The following is an 18,840-nucleotide window of genomic DNA, read 5'->3' as shown; positions in this document are numbered from 1 at the left end:
TTATTCAAGTAGAATGACACAAAGGGCGGCAGAAAATTATTTCAGAAATTCTTGCACTTGAAACATGAAATGAATCAAAATGTAGAAAATGAAAATTGATGTGAGTGCAATATTTCAAGGCTTCCCCTACGTCTCAGGACACTGAAGGCTTTAAAACGATTCTACACCACTTAGTTAATCATATTTTTTCTGCAAATATTCTCTCCACCACAATTGTCATAGGGAATTTATTAATATCAATATCTATCTCTGCACGACTTCCCGCAACTAGCGTTTCCAAGCTACTGAATGCTGCTTCTATACGCGTTATTCTGTCATCTCGTGCTTCATGTATCTGCCAAGTACCCCTACATGAGTAGTTTTTTGTTATTTTTTCACCTTTACCTTTCAATTAGTACTTGTTTCGGTCAAATGATATTTCTGTAGCGTACTGGGATCAAACTCAAGTAATCCACAAGAGACAGGCCCAGCACTACGCGAACAAATGTATAGTTTAATAAAAAAAAAAACATTGCGTATAAACCCACGTACTGCCCTAACAGCACGTGCACATCTCATTATTGTTGTTTGTTCTGCTTTTCACTAGCCTCCCTTCACTGCGGACTAGAAAGAAGAATGCAGCCGTAGTACCTAATCTGCTTGTCGGTTCTAATTCGTATGCAGCTTTCTGCCTGGTAGACCCCCTACACATATTCAGTGTCTGTATTCCAGTCTCACTCTGATTGGATCACGAATTAACAATAAATATTTTGTGAGCAGTCACTTTAAGCAAAGAATAGGAACATTTTCAATTTAGTTTCTCTCGCCTGCATCGCAGTTTGGTGGACGATGCGGTGGGAGACTCGGAGCACCGTAAGCATAAAGCTTAAAACACTTTAAGACGCTGCGTTAGGAGCCATTATTTCCATTCTTTATGGATTATCCCCTTGTAACAACCAAAAAGAGATCCGGAGTCATACCCAGCAGTTCAGAACAAAATTATTTTTCAACGGGGAATACTTTATGAAGGAAAGTCTTCCGTATATTTTAATATTTCATATATAACAAAAAATGTTTCCGTAGGTTTTCCTTTGAGAGACTTGAATTTCTTTTTGCTTCGAGCGTTTCTCTGTCGCCAAAAAAGTTCCCCATTGGTTTTATGTGTATTCTTGACTACACGATGCGAGGGATGAAAGAGCTTTAAATAAAATATTTTGTCACGAATGGGAAGCATAGATGATGGCCTTGAATATTTTCTTACCACCTTAACATCATAACTTCAATGAAGAAACACGTTCACGTACATAGAGAAAAAACACAAACACACTGCCAGAAACTGCGCTCACAATTGTGATTGCCTTTCTCCTTGACTTGAACGTATTTCTTAGCTGCAGTTATGGTGCATGAATGCGACCAACTATTCCAAAAGCTCGTTTTACTTAAAAATGGTGAAGTCGCGAGAAAAAAAAACAAGGTCTTGTAATGAAAATACCAATTCTAGTTTGTGAAAGAGGCCTCCTTGAAATAGGACGTCAAAGGCCCCTAGTCATTCTTTTTAAAGAGAGGAGCAGGGGGTAAAAATTTGTTGAGTTTAAGTTTTCAACAAAATTTTGGGGTGGTCGTCTGAGATTAAACAGTTATGGTTCTCAAGTCCTACACTAGAATAAGAGCTTTATCCAAACCGTGTAGACGCAAGTTACAATGCTGCAATGAAGGCTCCACTTCAATACCACTTGTTTCAAAAATATCCTCGAGTGGTGACCGGAAATAGGGGTGGTTGTGTAAAGCAGAACCGGATAGTTCCGGTACATTGCACAGGCGCGCCCTTGCTATTTTTGTGAAATGATCTTTATTTGCCGGAGGATGCCTGATAGGGAATGCTCCAGGGACGAAAGTAACGATAAGAAATGTCATTAATCAATATCAACGACCCCTCACCCATGTCCAGAATGGTTATATTAAGCAGTGCGGGTATTCAATCGTGAATAGGACGCCTTCACTGAAGGATCAAATCTGCACCCGAAGAAAAATATAAAGGTAGGGAGAACAAAGAAGGGAGGGACGAAAGAGACTGAACATAGTGCGCCACAGTTGCGATGGCCTTCCCATTGTGGTTCGACTCGTTGGCGTCGTTTCGTCACTCGCGATACTCCATTTTACCCTCTTGTGAAGAACCAGGATTGGTTGTGAGGGTGCAACTAGATTATGACTGTAAACGGCGGAATGATAGAGTCAGAGGGAAGAGAGCAAGGTTCATTGAGTGTGGATAAATAGTTCAGCAAGGCTTATCAATAATGTGTAGGGAACTTTTGCGGGCGTTAGTTTCATAGTCCAGTCTTAATGTGTGGCCATTGAATATTATTCGTACCGTGTTTTTAAGGGCTAAGATGGTTTTGGTGAAGAAAATAAAAAAACGGCAGAATGCAGTTGGGCTATACCTTAAAATAGTGCACGCTTAGCATGCGCAGGTTTCTTGGTCTTTTACTCCCTTATTTAATGCGTCTTGCTTCTCCACGCGTTAATATACCGCTTTATAGGCTGTGTCGTCCTCACTCCTTTATTTCTTTTAGGCTTATAAAGCCTGATAGCGACCTGCCACCCCTAGATTTTCTTAACATCTCCAAGCGGGAACATAGCGCTTCCTCTGGCGAGACGGGTTGTGCGGTTCTAAATGGTCTAAAGAACACGCTATTTCCTAGAGCAGACCACGCATTTTGAAAAGCATGCATAAAAATTATACTTTAGTACCAGCGCCATTTGAGCGCCCAGAAAGCTTATTAATGAAACCAGCTCCAGAAATACTTATCCAAAACATTTAGCACTGAGTCGAAATTTGGTACTACTCTTGGTTTGCAATGAGTACCTTAATTTGAACGAGTTGGTTTATTTTACATAGGAATATATTTGCGCAAAAAAGAGGAAGCAAAGAGACGTACCAACAGGATAGAGTGCAATCTTCATCGCTTTAAAATTCTTGGTTAAAGCTAAAAGCGCTTTTTCTTGATGCCTGTACATCTTTTCGAACAAAAAGCACTTTCATTGTTAAGCAAGATTAAAGTGTTACAGCCTGTGCTGTATCCTTTCATTACGTCTCTTTATTTCGTCTGTTTTTGCGCAGATAATTCACTCTACGTTTTCACAATGGTAATATTTTATGAGGCAATGCAAGGACACAGAGGTACTGGAACAAAGAAGGAGCAGTCGGCTATACACGGTACACCATCTGTATTAACATTTAAATAAAATATTCAGTGCGGTGAGGCCCAACGAGCGAGAATTAGTGGACGCTCCTTATCAGCATTTAGTTACAACTGCTAAAGCGAACGGCCTCTATCACTGCGATCTGATTTAAGCGCAGAAAAAGCCGAAGCACTGCCGCAGAATTTAAATCTGTGCGCGCTACGCTGTCGGTTTCTGGTAGAAAATTTCGTATCCTGGTGTTGATGTAGAATTACTTTATACGAAACAGAAGTTTTGCCCTATTGAGAGACTGGACAAAACATCTTCGCCTCCTGTTCCATATGCGAATCTGTACGTCCAGTAAACAGGCACGTTGCTCATTATAAGCAGAAGCGCACGCAAGTGCACAGCGCAATGAACGAATGGCAGTCAGAAGAAAGACACATCGCCATGGTGTTCATACAACACCGCCACTTATGAAGGGATGCCGAAACATTCTGTTTAGCAGTCTACTCGTTAAACCTGCTTTAAATACATTCCAACTGGCCTGCAACAGTTGTGCCCTCTTCCTGCACTTGTCCCTCGTCCGCCAGCGCTAATTTTCTCAGATATTTTGCAGTTTTCAATTTATGTTTCTTTCGTACTACACTGTCTGTTCAACATTCGGTACTCCGCCAGAATCATTTGTGCTGATAAAGCTCAAACTTTCCAAGCTATGCATTCCTCAAAACAATTCCGATGTGCAGGTTAGTGCTATCATAACCCTTGCAAGGAAAGCACGCGCAATCTATGACTTCTGCGATGATCCAAAGAAAAGCTACCAAATTAGGGGGAAACAAAATGTCGGATTAGGAAAATGATGTGACCGTGTTGGCAACAGAGAATGAAATAATTGCAGAAAAAAGAAAGATAAGTAACGAGTTGGCGACATAGTAGAAAATTTTGTAATGTGATATATACTAACATACATTATCGACGAATGGAGAGTGAGTGCGTGATGATTGCCAAAGCTTGCGTTTCACATTCTTGGCGCTTACCTTGTAGTATGACGCCAGTAATGAAGTGAGAACGCCTGAGCTCACGCTTGCATGAACTATCCCACCTCTACCTACACTAACTGTACTCAAAACGTCATCCATGCCTCATTAGACGCATTGCGGTTTAGGTTCGATGTTAACGTACAGTTGAGCATGAAACATTTACAGTGCAATTAGGGCCGGCCTTACGACAGTGTGAGAATACGGCGCGTACTTTGCTTTGGGCGCCATTAGTGTAGCAGTTAGTTAATTGCGGTGTCATTCTACTTTCTGGCTTATACAGGGTCTGTCACCAAAGAGTTCACACGTTATAAAAAAAGCTTTTTGAGTTAGAAGAGCATTTTTTTGTCATAGCATTGTCAGCGGTGTAGTAAAGCCCCCATTAAAAATATACAACCCAAGGGCTTTGCCTTTAAGCGGTTTAGCGCTGCTGCCTAGCTCATATAATAGTCCAAATCATGGGAGGGTTGAGGAAGCGAAGCACATATAATAGTCCAACTCCTGGGAGGTTTAAGGACGCGAAGAACATATAATAGTCCAAATCCTTGGAGGGTTGAGGACGCGAAGCACATATAATCGTCGAAATCCTGGGAGGGTTGAGGACGCGAAGAAAATATAATAGTCCAAATCATGGGAGGGTTGAGGACGCGAAGAACACATAATAGTCCAAATCCTGGGAGGGTTGAGGACGCGAAGTACATATAATAGTGCAAATCCTGGGAGGGTTGAGGACGCGAAGAACACATAACAGTCCAAATCATGGGAGGGTTGAGGACGCGAAGCACATATAATTGTCCAAATCATGGGAGGGTTGAGGACGCGATGCACATATAATAGTGCAAATCCTGGGAGGGTTGAGGACGCGAAGAACACATAATAGTGCAAATCCTGGGAGGGTTGAGGAGGCGAAGCACATATAATAGTGCAAATCCTGGGAGGGTTGAGGACGCGAAGAACACATAATAGTCCCAATCCTGGGAGGGTTTAGGACGCGAAGAGCATATAATAGTCCAAATCCTGGTAGGGTTGAGGACGCGAAGCGAAGCGAGGAGGTTACAGTTGCTGAGGATGCATTACGAGGCACGCTGCAGGCCTCGCAAGCAGACTCCTTGGGCTCTATACTTTTGACAGGGGCTGTACAACAGTGTACACGCAAGGCGTACTAACTAGCAGGCTATTTAACTAATATTCTATAGTTACTTTTAAGTATTACTGTTATGCTATTTAATTATTGAGAGGGGTGTAGTCCACGGTGATATCCATATCAGTATTTAGAATTTCAAAAAAGCGGCGAGCCCCAGAGTGGTGACCCAAGAAAGATTGGCTACATCGCGCCTAAATACATGTGCATTCACGAAGCTTGAAGGGGAAGCAACATCTCCAGTGTACGTAACTCGCCAAAACAGCAGAAATTTGTTAGGTCATAGCGCCTAAGGTAATAGCACATTCGAATTTCTAAAAACTAATGTGTATGCTACTTATTAATAATATTAATAATAATGCTTTATTGCACATAATGATACATAGTTCCAGGAGCGGGCCTGTCAAAACCAGCAGTGGCTTGAGGTACTAGGCCCGGCTAAGTCAGCGGACGAGGGGCCAATAATTCACATCGGCATACAAAAAAAAAGTGATGAATGATGGGTAACAGTTGGGACGATTAATACCAAGAGTTAAAGTTAAAAATTATCCATACTGCTAGTTTGCGCTTATTATCTGGTTTCTGGTGTACTACGCCGCTGACAATGCTAAGCCAAAAAAAAACCACTCTTCTATCTCAAACCACCGATTTGTTAAAAATTATAAAAAGTCTTAGTTGAAACGCCCTGTATAGCCACTGTTCTTTCCTTGTGTGTTAATGGTTAGACGATTTTCTTCCGCATGATATTATACCATCATGCTGTAACACTAGTTTTAGCAAGATTATTTTGACCAAACAATTCTAAACAGCGCTAAATCTGAGCTTCGAGCCCAATACTGAACTGCCTCCATTCCTCATGCGCGGAGCGCTTTAGAATACAAGATAATGTACGGTTGAGCATGAACTTTTTACAGTGCATTTGTCGCCTGCCTGAGAACGTTGTGAGAAGACAGCGCGTATTTTGCTTTGGGCGCCACATCTGTGCCGGTGGTAATGAGTGAAATGCGGTATCAATCTATTTACTGGCTTCTGTAGCGACTATTCTGTACGTGTTTGTTATTAAGTGGGCGTTTTTTTTTTCCGCGTTATAGGATACCATTAGGCTTTAACACTAGTTTCAGGAGCAGTATTTTGAAGGAACAACTCTCAAGAGTGCAAAAACTGAGCTTTGAGCATAGAACTGAACTGCGTTGAGTAGTGGCGCCTAATGCCGAATCATATTCGTCCAGTATGCCTCATTGCTCGATACAAGGACGCTTAACAGCATGAGTTACAAAGTGCCGAGAGACCAGCAGCGCAGAGAAATGAGACTTTCGGTGAGGTTGATTCGTAGCCTACTTAAGGGGCCCACGCCGAAAGCCGTTCCAGGTTGTTCAGAAAACATAGTAAATACAGTTGCATGTACACGAGTATCTGACACCGTCGCGCCTATAGGTTTCTGATTTTAGCTTTACTGATTTTACTTTTAGAGTGTACTCTTTGCCTCCTAGCGCACTGTGAAGCACTGACAGTTAAGGAATAATTTGGCATTAATCATTACCTATCTATATAATCAGTCTCTCGAGGAAAAATAGCAAACAGTTACTCTGCCCATTATTTGGGCTTACGTCTGTATTTCTCGGACGCATAAATAAAATAGGTGTGCAATGTTTTCCTCTTTGATAGTTTCTTGCCTCAAGAACCTAAGGACTGGAGGCTCGCTAGTAAGCATCTGAAAAAAAGCGCATCATTGATTCACAAAGAAATATCAGTACAGAAACTCATTAAGTAAAGTGGTGGAAGTTCTGAGCGAGTCTTTTCCGAAATACGATATGGAATCCTGATGACAAGAAAAAAAATCCACGAGCAACGTTATTTGAACCCCGCAGGAAGAAAAACAAGCAAAGTAATACGCGCAGTGCTTTCTCGTGTATTTCGCGCGAACAGCAGAGGCATTTGTCGGTTCTTGTCCGGGCTTTGAGGCTAGGAGCGACGTGCCTCATTGGTTGCTGCCGCGGCTTCGCTTCGGTGCGCAACCTTCGGGCTGCACAATGTCACTCCCCCCCTGATGTCCTCAAAGGCGTTGCGGGCAGGGCGAAAACAGCCTCTTCTTTTTTCTTAGCTAGTCGTTTTCTTCCCCCGATACCAAAGAAAGAAACCAAAAAAAAGGCAAGAAAACTTGCAAAGATGCATTTGTGGAAACGCGTTTGGGCGCGCAGCATTTTGTTGCATGAATTCTTTTTGTGCTGTGTGCACTCATGTCAATGACCTCCAAGTGCAAGACGCAAAGATGTGGTCAGTGTGCCCTGTCACGGATTCAACCACGTAGTTTACCGCGTTTGGAACACTCAGCGACACGAATTTCGTTTTTTTTTCCAACGTTGAGCTTACAATTTTCTGCGCTCGCTAAAAAGCTACTGCACACAAAAGCTCCCAACACTGCAGGCACGTACGCGCTATCACCGAACGTATTAGACCCATTTCCAATTAATCGTAGTCACTGATATAATACTGCCACCTAGTATTGCCAGGTGGCGCATACGAAGTAGGGCGACAACGACGAAGCAGGGCTCGCGCCGTGAGGAATCTGTCGCCTTCGCTGCCCCAGCTTGCCTGGCCTTCCCTGTCTTAGTGACTGCTATAGACCTTATGCGAAATGCACTGCCATCTAGCGGTCGCCGCGCGCGTTCCGCCATGTTGGAGGATAGCCGCCGGATTCACAGCACGTACTGGTACACGCTCGTCGTGCGCGCTCGAGTTTCACCGCCTTCAATATCCTCACATATTGCTAATTGCCTTGCTGTACGCAGGAGGGTCGCAAAGAAGCCCAGGGAGAAAAGACAAGAGGGCTTGATTTGAGCGCATTTCTATTTTTGGACTGCGATCCCCGACGTCCGCAGCACAAATGTTGCAGAACCGTCGCTACATGTCGAGACATCGCGCAACACATTTCGTTAACGCCATGTAGCAAATGAAATTAGAAATAAGCTTTGTAGGCACGAAGAAAATATCACACAAAAGCTGTTTTTCTGCTGCGATTTCCCGTGAAGTGCTGCGATTATCGGCCTCGCAAGAGAGTAATCGTGATCAGCTGTTCAGTGGTACGGGTCGCGCTTTGTGAGAACCGTCGCTCCTGGCGTTATCCGCTGCAGCGGTTACACGCGTTAGTTTTTAGTGCGAATATTTGTTTCGACGGAAACACTAGCAAGGGTCAAGTGCCCGTGGCACAGAACGTTTGCGCTCTGCAAGTAAGTCAATCGTTTCTGTTGACCAGGGAAAGGTGCCTATTTTGTGGAGCTACGGCTTGTATGCGTGTAGCGATTTCACTGAACCGGCCGGTTTCCACGAAACCGTGTGTTGTGTAAAAAAAAAAAAAGAAAGGACCGTAAGGGCAGCCGCTCAAGCGGTACTATAGTTCCAACTAGTAGCGGGAATGCATAACGCGTGTAGAATCCTCCAAAAATATCAGTGCACAACTGCTTGCTCGTCGTGGTAAAACCATATACACTGCTGCATTCACGGGCTATGTGTTTTTAGCGGCGCGATAGTCCAAGAATGGTAAGCACTTGTGTAGTGGGGTCGTGCGGCGACGCAGGGGTCTATGTGCCCGGTAATAATAATAAAATGTTTTCTCTGTCGGTCTAGGGCACTAGGGCAAACTAGGGGCTCTAGAGCACTAGGGCAAACAAACAAATGCTGTATGAACTTTTCAAGGAAAATGAAAAGCGTCACATGTTGAGAGGCCACTTTTTTCGACACTACCAACATGAGCGTGAAGTTTACTATCGTTTGCTTTCGGCGCCTACACAACACAGAAAACGCAACCACAACAACAGCAAATCAAGCAGCACGCCCGTCCGCAAAAAGTATCGAACCAAATAAAAACTGATTCAAACTAGACCGAAATGGGCACATTTATAGCCGTAAACGGAAATTACTCTTGCTTCGCACATTTCTTCGTGTTCAGCGTCGGCAAACTGACGTAGGACTCCGTGAAAAACTTGTAGCTCCGTACTCGGTGGCTTTCGGAAAGTGGTTTGGACGCGTAGTAAGTGTCTGCGAAGTCACTTAGAAATTTGGGCAGCAGAAACACGTCGACTGACCATTCAGTCATGTTTACAGGCTCAAGTGACAGTAAATAAGATTTTCGAGCCAGCACAGCAGTAAGGAAGCTAACGCAGGGCACGCCTAAATCCAGACAGCAGAGGCGGAACGAGCTTCTGTCATCCTCCAACATGGCGGATTTCCACTGGTTCTCCTTTTCTCCGATAGATGACAGCAATTTTGCATAAGGTCTATTAAAGCCCCCTTCGTCAGCAAGTACGCTACAGTCTGGTGGTGGTGCTGGGTAAAATACTTTACGCATTAAATGTCAAAAGCACCTTTGAGGAAGAAACTTTTGCAGCCCAGCGTGTGGAGAGGTAAATGCATAATAGAGGTAAAATAGTGACAGTGAAGAAATCACAAAGGACTCCCTAATGCGACTAGCTTCTTCTCTATCTCTCTCTCTCTCTTATTGCGTTCGCTTTCTACAAGAATCAGAACCGCCAAAGAAATGTAGCAAATATCAAAGTTGTGTGAAAAACTTACTCTATGTACATGGTTGCGCTTCTAATGTGGTTTTTGGAGCCATGCCTACTTGTGTAGTTAGCTGCAGACGGCTGATGTAGACCTTGATCACAAAAAGTACCTTGCTGGGATATGAACGCAATGCCTCTGCGGATAACGTCTGTTTTGACCAGAAGACAGTGTATATTCTGGCTCTTAGACGCCTTGACATAACGGCACCACGTAACAAGAAGATGGGCGTTTGTGACTAAAATTACGTATATTTCAAGCTTAAAAACATAGCACAAACATTTTAGCCTGCGCTCATACGTTGATACAGTGAAAGGCCGCTGTAACTGAGTCTGCTAAAATTAGGGTTGGCGTTCATTGTACACGTTTTAAACCTACGCGATCGAACAGGCGGTCGTAAAAATTGTTATGACCATATTAATGTAAAAGGGATTGAAGACGGCATCGTTGTGTCCAATGTCCTTGTTGGCAACTTAGGGTACATTTTTAGAAACAGGCCCTCGGCCGCGATGTTCGTGACGTATTTTTTGAGTTCCGTCATGTCGATCTTGTAGCTGCCGACAGCCAGGACGAATGCGGTGTAAGGGCGTTAAAATTTTGAGTACGTGTTTCTGCGCAACTTTGGAAAGCATATGTACTGCAAGCAAGACGATGTCGCTTACAGTTTTCAATGTGCACACATCTCTCACGTCTTCCGTTCTTTACTCTATAATGTTACGGATCGGATGATTTGTGAAGGTAATTTGCGCAGTTCATAGCAACATCGGCGGCGCGGCTGACCGGCCGTATACCGCCTGGAACGAAAGACTTCCCGATGGATTGCCGTGCATGAGCCTTGTTCATGCACATCTAGGAAAGCCGCAAGAAAGGGATGTATATATCGATTAAATCGCGGAACCCATGCGCTCCTGAAGATGTCGGTGGTTGCACACGATCATCGCTCGTGGCGCCGCTTCGTCTCCATCGTCTGACCTTTCGTCGGCAGTGCATGCGTTTACGCCTGGGGATCAATCGATGACGAAGGCGTGTGTGGCTGGCCAGCGCTTGCCATGGATCCGGGCAGCGCGGCACTTACGACCAGCACCGTAAACATAAATGTAACAAAATTGGATCACTTTTTGGAAATGACATCTTGACCTTTTTTACCGATACCTGTCCTGACTTGAGTTTTAATCATGAGGTGCCCCTTGATGACTCAATTAGGTTTTTAGATTTGACTCTCACCTTCTCCGAAGATACCCACGTTTGCTGGAGCTACTCTCCACGTACTTCTCCTCCTTGTGAACGCGTCCTTTTCGCTGGTTTTCTACTTACCATGCACCAACTGGCCCAAGCTACGCTTCTTCAATACTTTTCGTTCCCTTTGACGAAAAGAAAAATATCTGGGCCTCTCCCGCATGATTCCAATGGTCTTACTCGTTTTACTGATCTAAGGTGCAAGCGCCGTTAGGGAATGCAGTGGTGGACGGGCATCAATTGATTTCGCCCTCATGGGCCTCCTCAACGTGCACTCACATCGCACAGCGCACGGTCATTTTTTTTTTTTAAATTTTGCATCCATCGAAATGCGGCCGCTGCAACCGTAACTGCACCCCTTTACTTGGGGGATAGGAGCCGGATGACAAAGCCACTGGAAAACCACGGCTTTTAAGGCGGCAACGGGCGAAGTTGTTTTGTGAAGGAGATAGAAAGAGTGACAGTGCATGGCTTCCGTTCCGTTGCAAACATTGATGAAGTTCTGCATTGAGCACTTTTGCTTTATGCGCCCATCGTTTTCAATGACCAACCTTGTGGAACGAGTACGCTTGAGAAGAAATTTACTTCGAAGCTCCATACAACCTGATCCTTACGATTGAAGGTCAAAGCCAGAAGGTGCATTCAGGACACCTCATAATTCATTCAGGCGCGGTACTTAGCAAATAAACGCTGCATTCTCAGACGAACGTGCCTCGGCTTGAGGTAACGCTGTTAAATTACGAAGCTCTCTGCTTAGTAAGTGATTTGAGATAAGTGATCATTCGAATTCAGTCCTTGTAGGCACATAAGCTGCAATCGGTCTTGACAATCTAGGCCCGCGACACTTTACGAGTTGGTTATGTTTCAACAGTCCAATCAAATGTTAACACCCAAGAAGTTTTTCCATCCCTAGAACTAATTCCTGCAAGGTACTTGGCAGCGCTACTACTAGAAACATATCTCTAGGCACTATAAAGGCCGGAATACATGGAGCGTTTTTTCCGCGGCGAGTCGTCGATTTTCGCCCGACGTCGCAGATTTGACGCCCGGCGTCGAGAAAAACGCCCGCCGCCGCCGATCAGGACCGGCTAGATTTTGACGCGCGGCGTCCGGTGAGACCGGAAGCGGCGGCTGAAGCGAGCCAATAGCAGCGCAGTAAGCCCGCTCTTCCGGTCCTCTCCCTGCCGCCGCCAACATGGCCGCCATGGCCGACGAGCTACGCGGTGTTTTTGGCACGGAAATGTTATTTTCGTGAAAATAAACGCTTCAGCAGACTTGAAGTGTCGCTTTTTTTTGAGAAAACGGCCGAATCTTGGATCGGAATGTCTGCGCTCCCTCCCTGAAGCGAATGTGTCGAAGAAAACCGCAGCCGCTGGTGTCCGCGGCTGAGCGGGCGTCCAAAGGTACGCGACGGCATGCATTCGAGCACGCAAATCTTTATGGATACTTAAGCGCGCTTGCTAAAATTTGTACAGTGGTGTCGAAGTGAAACTTTCCTGATTTTAACAGAATGGTTAGCTTCGCTGTTCTCGCAGACCTCCTTACACAGTGGTGTTTGCCACTTGTTGATCACATTTGCTTTCGCGTCGAGGGATATGCGGCGGCGCGCCGCCGCTTCAACGCTCCATGTATCTCCAGCCGGGCGTCACGCCGCCGCGACGTTTTCTGCCGCGCGAATGTCGTCGAAAAAAACGTCGCATGTATCCCGGCCTTAAGCTCTATGATCGGGATTGAGAAACGCATGGAGCAGAATGACTAAGTCATCAAGGTCACCAAGAGGAGAATAGGCCGGGCTAGTTGGTGCATTCTTTGCATAAAAGCAGCGAAAGAGACAGACGGGACCAAGGGAAGAAGACAATAACAGAGCGCTTGTGTTTGTGTCTTCTTTTCTTGGTCCCGTCTGTTGCGCTATTTTTATGCAAAGAATGAAGATGACGCTCACTAAACAGTCTTCTATTTGTCAACAAAATCAGAACCCCAAGATATAACTGTATTTGTTTGGAAACAGGCCACAAAATTATTGTAGAATATTTTAGACTTAATATGACGCTGCGAATGCTTATACTATCCTTAATGGCTTGTGAAAGGTGTCTGAGTGTCAGGGGAAAACTTGTTTCGTTTTTCCGGAGTGCGGCGATGAAGACAACAAATTACTGGGTAACAAATACCACCAAACACTGCAAAATTATGAAGCTATACGTTCTAATCGTGCATAGAGGAACTGAAAGAGGACATGGAGCCATCCTTCCCGACCAACTGTATTTTCTTGCACGTAATTTTCGCGGTTCTTTTACGTTGAATATATTCGAACTAGCCCAGACCAAGCTCTTTTGTCCTCAGGTTTGGTGTTGATAAGACGCGAACAAAACAAAATTGGATGGTTTGGGCAGTTGTGATCACCGTGCGAGGACGCTTACTAAAACGCTACGTTTACTAATTAGCTGAGCCACACTATGAATACACGAAAGTTATTTAGCTTACACACTGCTAATTTTGAAAGCGAGAGATGTTAGGAGCCCATGTGTGGGTGTTTTGCATGGTAGCGGTAGGAGTAGTATTAATGGTATGTCGTATCTGGTGTGTGCGTTGCCGCGGGAACCACTCGTAGGGTGGTTAGCGTAGAAAAAGGCGGTAAGATGTGAGCAGACCGAAGTGTAACAAGAACTCTGGTAAGGGTGGTTACCGTAGAAGAACGGTATCGCGAGAGCGGACACATCTCCAACCGGTGGATGGTGATCGTGGAAGGAGGTACGGCGAGAGCGTAAGAAAGTTGTACAGTCTCCGTCAAAAGTAAATGGAAGGCGACTTTGTCAAAAAAATTAATTTATTTAAATCTAAAGCATAATTATTCATGTTCGTTAGTGCACAGTGCGATTCGCACAATCGCAATTAGTCTGCACATATGGATTCAAGGGTGCATGAATTGAGCGGGCAATGATTAAAGTTTTTGTTAATATTGCCTTCAATTTACTGTTGACGGCACCTTTACCTGTGGCTGGTTGCCGCAGAAACCACCCACCTGATATTTACCCGATAAGGCCGAGGATGATTACCATAGAAATAGGGTATGGCGTGAGCGTAGGAAGGAGAAACCGTTGGATGGCTACCACCGGAAATGTCCGGAAGGCGCTGACCGAGGAAGGGGAGGGCGTGGCGAAAGCGGTGTCATTTTTAATCGAATAATGGTTACCCTTGAAGCAGGGGGCTTTGGCGAGAGCTGAAGAAGGCGCAACCAGTAGTTAGTTAGCACTGGAAAGACCAGGAGGGTAGATAACCCCGAAGGAGGAGCCGAGTTACTGTGTAAGGAATGGTTGTTTGGTTGGTTTATGGGGTTTAACGTCCCAAAGCGACTAAGGCTCTGAGAGACGCCGTAGTGGAGGGCTCCGGAAATTTCGACCACCTGGGGTTCTTTAACGTGCACTGACATCGCACAGTACACGGGCCTCTAGAATTTCTCCTCCAAAGAAATGTATGACGAGCAAATAAGAGCGAGTAATAGGAGATTAATAGGAGGACGATGTGTCGAGAGCGGAGCAATCGCCAAATGGAGGATCGTTACCGTGGAAATAGGGTACGGCGAGGGGATAAGAGAGCTTAACCGGCAAATTTTTACAGCTGAAAGAGGAAGATAAGGAGAGAGCATAAAGCGCAAGTGGAGGAGGTCTACACGACAGCTACCCGGCGATTATGCTACCCTGTAAGAGGAAGGGGACGGCTAGCGTGGAAGGAGAATGGTACGATGAGTGCGTAGGAACTCGAAACTACGGTGAGGTTACGATGGGAACCATCCGGAGGCCGGTTACCACGAGAACCATCTGGAAGGTGGTTGCCCTAGAAGGAAGAAGAGTGTGGCGCGAACAAAGAATAGAGCTCCGCCCACCAGCGGCAGCTGCAGCTAAAAGCGTCCCTCGAGGAGAGGTTCGCAGGGTGGCGCTGCATGTCTAGAGCGGCGCACTGGAGAGTACGACTATTGAAAATACGTGTATGTGTGAAAAACTGAAAATAGCGCCCTGGGGCTGCACAGACGTGAAGTAACCCTCGGAGTTTCAACCTCAACATTTCGTAAAGTACAAGTAACTTACCAGCTGACGCTGAATATCGCGTTACACAGAAGTAACCATCCTGTGAACTTTTTTTTAGTGCCCTAGCACTTATTGTGGCCATCTTCCGCATTTAGCTGTTGTGTATTTGTCTGAAGACAGATCCGTGGTCCAATTGGAGGCCTCCCATGTGCAGTAGTTAAGAAGGTTGGCATGGCAAAATGGAAAAGTGAGTGAAGTTTCAATATTTCTTCTACGGAACATGAGCAGCTCAGGGAAGCATTAGGGAAGATACATTGCGCGGAATGAACAGAAACAACAACACTAGGCATGTCACTGAATCCATGAGTATTCAATATGTGCTTTTAGAGGCTGAAGTACTGTTCATGGTTAGCCGTATTTGCTGGCCATTTTCTCAAATTGCGGTGAATGCGGGCTTTTCCACGCGAACAACTGTTTTAGGTCGCTTAGCCGGGAAAAAATTTCCAAAGCCAAGCAAAAATGCATCATAAACGCTCCGTATACTCCCGTAGCGGCTTCGTATTGTTTCATACTGAAAAACTGCGCAAAACACGAAGACAGAGAACGAGAAGGCACAACACGGGCGCAGACTATCACTTGTATTGTTTGCTGCTGAGAGGTAAGGCCGGGTGAGGCTGGGCTGTAATGGTACGATTGCCGGTTGAGCGTCGCTGTAGGTGGTGGTGTTTCAGCAACATGCCGTAACTAGGCCGTAGGCACCGCTCGCGCCTATGCCCGCTTCGCCTTATTTGCGGCTCAAAGCGGATAAGTTACGGTCCCTGCTGCTCCTTCTCCATGGTAAACGTGGCATGCGCAGTCATCCGCTTTGATTAGGCGCACTCGTGAGCGTGAGAAGAGTTGTCAACGGAGAACTCCTACTGTACATAGTGGTGCGCGCTCGGACACATTTTTCTTGATTCCTTTTTTTACTCTAAATATTATCTATGTACAGCCGCCCTGATTGTTATTAATATAACGCAAGCGTCCACCGAACTGCTGGTCAGCGCCCTATAACGGCGATAAGCGCGCAACAAGGCGACAGCTCGCGCACGCCCACGAAGGCAGAGCCTCGTCTGCTACGCTGTTCCGAGCACGAGGACACACGCCCTGCCACAATATCAGTTCGCAAGATCCCGCGAAGCCGTAGAGCGCATGCGCATGATTAATAATATGTGAGACTGCATGAGACGTGATTTCTCTCTCTCTTTTGTTTTGCCTATTACGGGAGGCCAGCCTGGCGACGCAAAGTTATGATAAGAAAAAATAAAAGGAAAGAAATATAGCAGCACATTGAAACCATTGCCTGGATAGCGATAAAGGGGGTTCCAACTAGCTTTTTAATCAACCTTACAGTGTCTCGACAGTATAAAAAGGCGTCACAGCTTTCAAACGTGCCCTTTTGCGGAGAGTGCCTCCTTGCGACTTATCATTTTTCGATTTCTGTGGCTCTGGACCAAGGCCCACTTATGCTGCCTTCTTTTTGTATCAATTCAGTAAAGTTTACTCGCTCAGTCCTGAACTACATGAAGAGCAAAGACATGGAGCCAGAAATGGTTGCGCTTTCCTTTGTTTTCTGCAAGAAGGTTACCGCTTCCAGCATGTGTCACCTGAGCTGGAAATGGTAGTCGCCAAGTTAGGAGCGACGAATGCATTGACAAGCGTGGGGTGTATAAGGACTTTTTTTTAGGAGAGAAGGTATTAAGGCATAGCTGCATGTATCCGCGGAAGTTGAACACTTCTGTGTATTTTCACCAAGTAACCTTTATTTCCTTTGTGCATTTTAGAACGGAAACACGGCCTTGACTCAAGGCTCTCACCAATCAGACTTAGAAGTTAATAACGCTGAAATTGTCCTCCGGACTGAGCAACACCCGTGATGCGCCGGTGCAGGGAGTCGAGGAGTGCGGGTACAAGGTCCACGTCATCCTTGTGTGCATCCCATGCACTCTTCACGGCTTCCCACAAGTCGTCTGGCGATGCATCGTGCCGACTCATTTTTTACAAGTGGACTTGAGGATACCCCAAAAATTTTTGAGTTATATTGAGGTCCGCTGCCTGGGAGACCAAGACAATGTCATTATGTCTAAATTTTCCAGATGTTCCTTCTCGGCGCATGCAGTATTCACCGGTGACAGGTAATGCTGTAGGTAGAAGCAACCGTCCGTGAAAGGGTCGTCCAGAAGATGGGGAAGAAGCTCTTCATTAATAGTCTCCGGGTATGCTTCAGCACAGAAGCAGCCCGATATACGGTGGCGTGGGCCAAGGCCGTCCTTAGTTATTATAACCCAAATGTTTACGTTTGTCCTGCCACTAGACTTGACCTTCTGAAAATAGTGTGGATCAAACCTTCAGCAGTGGAAGAAAATTTTTTAAACAACATATAATGTGTGAATGGCTTCTAGACAATATTAAACGACACCTAAACAAAATATTACAGCGACAATACATCCCCTCTTCACATGTATGTATAATCCATACACAATCTCAGCAAACACCTTTCGAATTTAACCAAGTATAAGTAATTCTATTTAAGAACCATTTTACCCGCCTGTGCTGCATCATCTGTCTTGAACAGTGACAGCTGACATTGATAGTCACATGTCACCCCGTGAAGCAAATGCCATATACTTTCGTAGATGTAAGCCAAACATAGGCAAATCGAAAAAATGAACAATAATAAATCACCAACCTCATGACGTACGGCCGGTAAACTTTCTGTTGCTGGTTACATTTTGCGCAAACCGTGGAGTCGTCTGTGAAGACAACCGTTTCCCAGCTTCGGTTGCTGGGCCGCAACTCGATTCCGAAGACCTGCTTCCCGAAGTCGGGCACGCACCAAACTGTCCCTCACGTCCACTCCAGCAACCTGCTTCAATTGGGCAGCAGTCATGAACGGCGCTACATAAGCCGCAGCAACAATGGCATGGTCCTCTTCTCCGGTTGTCTTGCGCTTCAAATGTGGAGGAGCGTGACAAATGCGCCTTTCGTCGCAAAAAGCCTAAACTATTCTACTTACGGTAACCTTAGTGACTCCAACGCTCTTAGCAATTTCATTCTGAGACTTGCCACAAAGCGACATTGCGATGACGCTGTGGCGTTGTTCCAGTGGCACGCGTGGAGCCATTCTCCGCCGAACAGGGCGTTTGAAAGCTGCAATGCCTTTTCATACCGTCGAGACACTGCCAGGCTGATTAAAGAACTGGTTGAAACCCCGTCTATCTCGATCCAGGCAATAGTTCATGTGCTGCTATATTTCTTTCCTTTTATTATTTTTTATCATAACTTTGCATCGCCAGGCTGGCCTCCCGTAAACGGCAAAAAAGGAGAGAAAGAAATCACGTCTCACGCAGTCTCACATATTAATCATGCACATGCGCTCTACGGCTTGGCGGTATCTTGCGAACTGATGTGGTGGTGGTAAAACTTTATTTCCCACAGTAGGGGTCCTGAAGGACACTCGGCTAGGCGCCAGGTGTAGAGGGCAGCTCCCACGTAGGCACAGAGAGCCCGTAGCTCTCCGCCGCCGCGCGGGCCTCCTTAACAGCCCGAAGCTGGTCGTGAAGTGAAGCACTTTTTAGTACTTTGTCCGAATGTTCCTTGTTCTGGGCGTAGGCATAACTTGATGCACAACCACACAGCATACGGGTCA

This window comes from Amblyomma mixtum, chromosome 2 (assembly GCF_055824585.1).
Source record: "Amblyomma mixtum isolate Tamu chromosome 2, ASM5582458v1, whole genome shotgun sequence".
In the NCBI taxonomy this organism is placed as follows: domain Eukaryota; kingdom Metazoa; phylum Arthropoda; class Arachnida; order Ixodida; family Ixodidae; genus Amblyomma; species Amblyomma mixtum.
Note: the sequence above shows the minus strand (reverse complement) of the source record.